Genomic DNA, 6,000 nt, shown 5'->3' with positions numbered 1-6,000 from the left:
TTTTGTATTTTTGAATGATTAAGGAAGCAGTTTAAATGTTGCTTAGATAATTTTTCAGTTAAGCTTATGGCTGCAGTGAAAAGTTAGGATTGTGCTTTGTTTTCTTAACCAATTGATACTTACTTATTTGCTGTTCTTACCCTTTGCTGACTAAAGCCTGCCTCTCTATACCTGCTCATCAAACCAAGGTGAGTGATTGAATGAGGTCGTGGCACATTTATTTTAAACTGTTTCCTTCTAAAAATTGTAGCTGAGTCTGTAGTGAAAGGAAAGCAGGTTACTGTGTTGCTTCCCCCACCATCACCCCATTTTTATGTTTGCTTGCTTTGTGATATTTTGATAGAGTTTTTGTATGTTTTGCTGTGACTGAGGGCTTTTTTAGCTCCTGACTGGACATACAGAACCATGAGCACATAGAAGAAGTGTACTTGGAGAATAGCTGTGGTCCTCTGTGGAGTTGTTGCCAAAATTCCTTTTTCTTCTGCCATTTTACTTCTATGGTTGTTGATTATTTGTCTGAATAAATCTGGCAGCTGTTTGCTATGCTTAATAGAGTGGAAAGGCTACTCTGAATAAAACTATTTGAAAATTTGTTTATATGAAGTATTTGTAAATCCATTAAGGTCTCTTGGCATTTCTGTATTTTTCTCTCTGTCTTCCTGAATTCATTCTTTGATGAAAAATTTACCACAAGTTTAAAAACCTTTTCTATTGCATCTTTTTTGTTATAGATATCAGCTGTTTCAGAATATTCTTAGTAATAGAGGTCTCAGTTCTAAATTTTACATAAGTATTTATTACAAAGATCTAGGAACAGCTAGTATTTGGGAAGAATTAGTATGTGATATTGCTAAATGAAAAATCCGAATTACAATAATAAATGCAGGGCAATTTAGAAGTTGGTATATATTGTTCTATTTTGTGTTTAACTTCAATTTGTCTGTATTCTCCAAATGAATCTGATTTATATAACTTGTTTTTCACTTGTCATTCTTTTTCTTTTTCCTTTTTTTTTTTCCTTTTTGGATGTAAGATGTCTCAAGTCTTGTACCTGAAGATGCCCTATTTTATTTGCAACCAAAACAAATAGGTAAAAAATAGTAAAGGAGTGAGGAGAATATTAGAAATGCAAGATTATATTGAGGGAGAATGAGAATATGTATGAGTTTTAAGGACTTTTACATCTAAATTACATGTGTAAAATAATAAGAATGCTAAAGAGGAAATAGCCTGTATTATACTGCTATGTAGAAGACAATTCATTGCTTCACATCTTTACTAAATTACACTCTGCTGGTTTGCATTGTCTGTTACATTTGTATATGTCCATTTTCTTCCTGATGGCTTAAGGAGAGGGAAACAGGTTACTGAATATTCATGGCTGTGAAGGTTATCTAGTGGTAGCGGCAGAACCTCAAAAGCTGGATTTATCCACATGCTGCGCATGATACACTTCGCCTTGCTACACCATCTTCCCTTCTGAGCTGGGGAATCCTCCTCTGAGGTAATTCCCCAGAGTAGTAATTGAGTTAATGGCTGATGTTGTGATTGACAATTTGAAAGCAGTGGATAAAAATGATATTGCCAAACTACTTTTTACCATTCTGGTTATGTATTTTTTATATGATCTTCAGGCTTCAGGATTTTATACCCTATTTTGCATCACATCCCCAAGAAAAGTCCAGTTTCTGTAGCAGGAATTCTGCATGAGTTGAGACATACTGTTGGGATCTCTGTATCCAAATTTTTACTTGTCTGATGTTTTTAACAATCAGTAGCAAAACTCCCATTGCCTTAGTTCAGAATAGGACTAATTGGTAGCTAACATATCTTGTTACCTACCAGTATATTTTTTTCAATTTCATTTCCTTTTATTATTAAAAATGTGTACAGTTATTTCATTGTATCAGTTAGTTTGATATAGAGAAGGAACTGCTAATTGCTTAATGATTGTCTCTCTGTAACTTTACATACCAAATACTGGTGTTTGTCAAGGATTAAGCCTGTCTGAGACTGGTACTTGGGAGTGATGAGCAAGAAGGAACCATGAACAATCACAAACCTTAATTAAATGTTTGATGAATTTACGATCTTGTTGAGAAGGCACAAGTAGAGGCCTGGCTTGAATAGATAGGGCTAGAAAAGATAAGAACTCCTGTCTTTGTTCTCGTCCTTGTAGATAATTTAGCTTAAACTAACCATATGATTCTACACCACTAATGAAAACTCAGATAATAAGAGCACTAACAAGCATTGATGTATCAAAACAAGTAAAACACCATACTGTGCAGAATCACCTGAGGAGGGTCAAATAGCGGACAAGTGAGGAAGACTATGGAAGACCACCAGAGGACTCCTGAAGACCACCAGAGACCTTCAATGCGCCTGTGTAAAGGACATTTGCATATGCTAATAGTTTCCCGGAAAACTAATTAATATGTATAACATTTCTTGGAAATCTAGTGAATATGTATGTAGAACATGTACTTAACCTGCACAATTAGACCCGACAGTGTGCACGATAGGTGGAGCGATCCCCCGTGCATCCAGCCTTGCCAATAAAGAATACCTACTTAATAGTTAATCAAACTATTGAGTTAATTTCTTTGAATCAATCCACCAAAAGAGAGCTGCAGTGGGTAACCCAGTAAATAAACTTGTAATAGACTTGTAGCCTTGATTTTTGCCTCCTAATTTCTCAATTAGGAATTATTTAGAAAGCTAAATACCCTAGGCAAAGCAGTTTCTCTGGTAGCCTTTACTTGTAGGAGAAGAATTTTAAATGGAATAGTATATCCCTGTCTGCAGGTATTTCAGCCTTTGTTGTAGCTAGAAGTTGTAAACTCAACATTTTCTTGATTTATGATAGAAGTAATTCTAGCTTTAAAAAAAAAAAAAAAAAAGCCCAGCTAAGCATTTACCTTTCTTTTGTCAGCCAGGACTAAAAAAGCCCAGATAAGCATTTACCTTTCTTTTGTCAGCCAGGACTAAAAGTCTTTCCAGTTAGTCACTATTCTTGGGTAAATATATTTATTCCTAGTGAAAATGAAAACTGAAATTTTTAAATATGAATATACTCATTCAGTAGTTTCTACTAGATATTCCTTAATTTCTTAATCAAATCTTAATGTTACAAAACCTGAAATTTTTTCCCTGCTAACAAAAGTGCCCTGTATGTATTAATACATTTTTCCACATTATCAGCAAATGAAGATTTTGATTAACTGGTACAAAATACTTGATCAAGAAAATGCCTTTCTACAATATCATTTTAAGGCACTTAACATTTTATAATATGTTATTGTATTTAAGGATCTTGCATGTGGATTGTAAAATTTAAAAATAACTTGAAGAAATTAAATTTGAGCTTAACATTAAATATATGAGTAAGTCATTTTGGATATGATGTTAAACAAAATAGATTGTTCTAGCTTAGCTTATTTGCTGTCCACTAGAGGACAGCACTGCTTTTGTATCTGAATGCTGTAAAGTGAAAAAACCAAACGGGAACCTTCTGAGCCAGTTATTTAAACAGAAAACATCTAACACTTAAAAAACTAACTGAACAGAAGAATTTCTTTGATTTTAAAGATCTCTGAGCAAGTTTAATATTTAAATATGTTTTTGTAAGGTGACTTACTTTCTTGGAATTAAATAGATTTTTGTAAATTAAAATTTATAGCCTGTTTTAAAAAATGGACTGTATGTAATTCTCAAATACTTATCATATTGAATGCCTGATTCTTTAAGAAAAATGAAAAGAACAGACTAGATGAGAACCAAATATTTTGATTCAAGTTTTTAACTTACTGAAGTTTTTAGAAAGGAGATATAAATACCTACATATAAAAATGCTTTGAACTAAAGGTAAATTTGGGGGAAGATAAAAAGTTCATGTAGCATCTTTTTGAACATGTGGAGTAGTGCTATGTATTGGACAATAAGTTCTGAGGACTCACTTGCATTCCTGCATTTTTGTTAGAGGTATAATGCAACTGCTCACTGGCAACTGAGGACAAACTCAAAATCTATTTTGGCAATAAAACTAAAAATGGTAAAAATATAGTACAGATTTGAGTGTAATTTATTTTACAATTTTATGATTTTGTTAAACCCATAAATAGTTAATATTGGAAATAATTATGATAATGAATTAAGTATTTTGAACAATTTATTTTAAGATAAGTGTTAAATAGTATGAAATGTACTGGAAAAGATAGAAAATGTCAAATTATCATAATATGATTTTTATGTAAATATTGATCAAATTTTATGATTAATCAATATTAAACAAGTTTTTTCTGAGAGGTTAAATCACCACGTTATAAAAAAGATCTTTTTTTTGAGTACATTTCTGCTTATGTTTTGATAATAAACTTACTGTATCCCCAGGTCAGAACTAATACATAGTAATGCTATTCCAAATGCTTCTTTTTTTCATATTCTAAGGCTTACTCAGAGAATTAATACAAGTAATTAGTAATTTAGCCAATACTGAGATAAAATGTTAGTTATAATGTCAAACCTGTATATACGTAGAATTTATCAGAGTAAGGTGAAGATTCAGAGTACTGAAACTATAAATATTTTTGTTGTCCAAGTGATACACTGGAATGTACTTCACAGTTGTTCATTCTTATATTTATAAATTGAAGACTAATTCATAGTAGTATTCCCCCCTCGCCTTTGAATATATTCATTGCATAACTTGATTACACATTTGTCAAATTTGGACTAATTATTTCCCTACAGCTAGGGCAGGGCATTGCATCTTGTGATCATCTTTCTTACTAATAGGATTCTGTCTGCTTCAGCAGACAGTAATTGAAGGCTTCACGTACAAGATGTAAAGAAAAGAGGGGGAGAAAAAAAAAAGTTTTTGCCTCCATGGGCTATTGTCACTGTTTCTGGTAAGCAGTAGAACAGAAAAAGAAGACAATTTAGCTTAAATAGAAAAATCAAAGATGAATAAGAGTGCCCAACAGGAGAGAGTGTGTTTTAGAGTTGTTGAATTATGTGTAATATACCCTGCTCTGCTGTAAACAAATGTCCTGATATTGAGTGTTCAGTTGTAAATTTACTTTTACAGATGTTGAATTTTAAAGAGCAGATATTTAGAATTAGTTACTCTGTTGCTGTTGACACTGTGTAATTCGTGTTGAATTAAAAGAAGACAATAACGCTTACATACCAATCGGGAAGGGGGAAGGGACACATTGTGATTGAAAAAATGCTTTGTGTTGCATAAGGGTCACGAGAAAAGGGCAACGGCTATAACTTATTAGATAAGGAGGGAAAAAGACAACAACTATAACTTACTAGATAAGCGGATTAACTCTACCACGACTGCACTTCTCCACATCAAAAGACATTCTACATCAAAAGACACTCCCCCTTGAGAAGATTGACCGAATCCACCCAATAACAAACCTACACAAGTGAAGAAAGAAGAAGCAAGACAAGGTGGAGATTTACAAGAAAGCGGTGCATGAACTGTATAAAAGGAATGTAACTATAACAGAAAGTTGCGAGCCGTTGGTGGACCGTGGACTCCCTGGCCATCCAGCGTTGCTTGCTTGCTATTCTCAATAAATTTATGAATTTTATATAAAATTGGCTACGTCGATTTATAACAAATTTGGTGACCCCGACGTGATCAGAGTCAGGCTGGTGTGCTAACCCCAACTCAGGAGGGCGCCCCCATCTTTGGATGGTCCTAGATTGGCAGGTCCCACTCCAGACTCGCTCTAAGCTTCACGGACCCAAATTACCTGAGCGTAGCAAGCAAGGAAAGAAAGATGAGCTCTCCTAACACCCTGTAAAATCATGCACGAAGATCCAGGCGGCAGAGATACGTAAGTATAAACCACTGGTTGGGGACGTGTTGCGGAGGATCCACAGGGGAAATCACGCACAGACCAATGTGATCAAGTGAAGCCCATTTACTACAACTTTTAGCACAGTTATATACCTTATGTGCTTGCGCACGTGCCTTATACA

The sequence above is a fragment of the Accipiter gentilis genome, chromosome W, assembly GCF_929443795.1.
Source record: "Accipiter gentilis chromosome W, bAccGen1.1, whole genome shotgun sequence".
NCBI lineage: Eukaryota > Metazoa > Chordata > Aves > Accipitriformes > Accipitridae > Astur > Astur gentilis.
The sequence above is the reverse complement of the archived record's forward strand: the minus strand, read 5'-3'. Positions refer to the sequence as shown.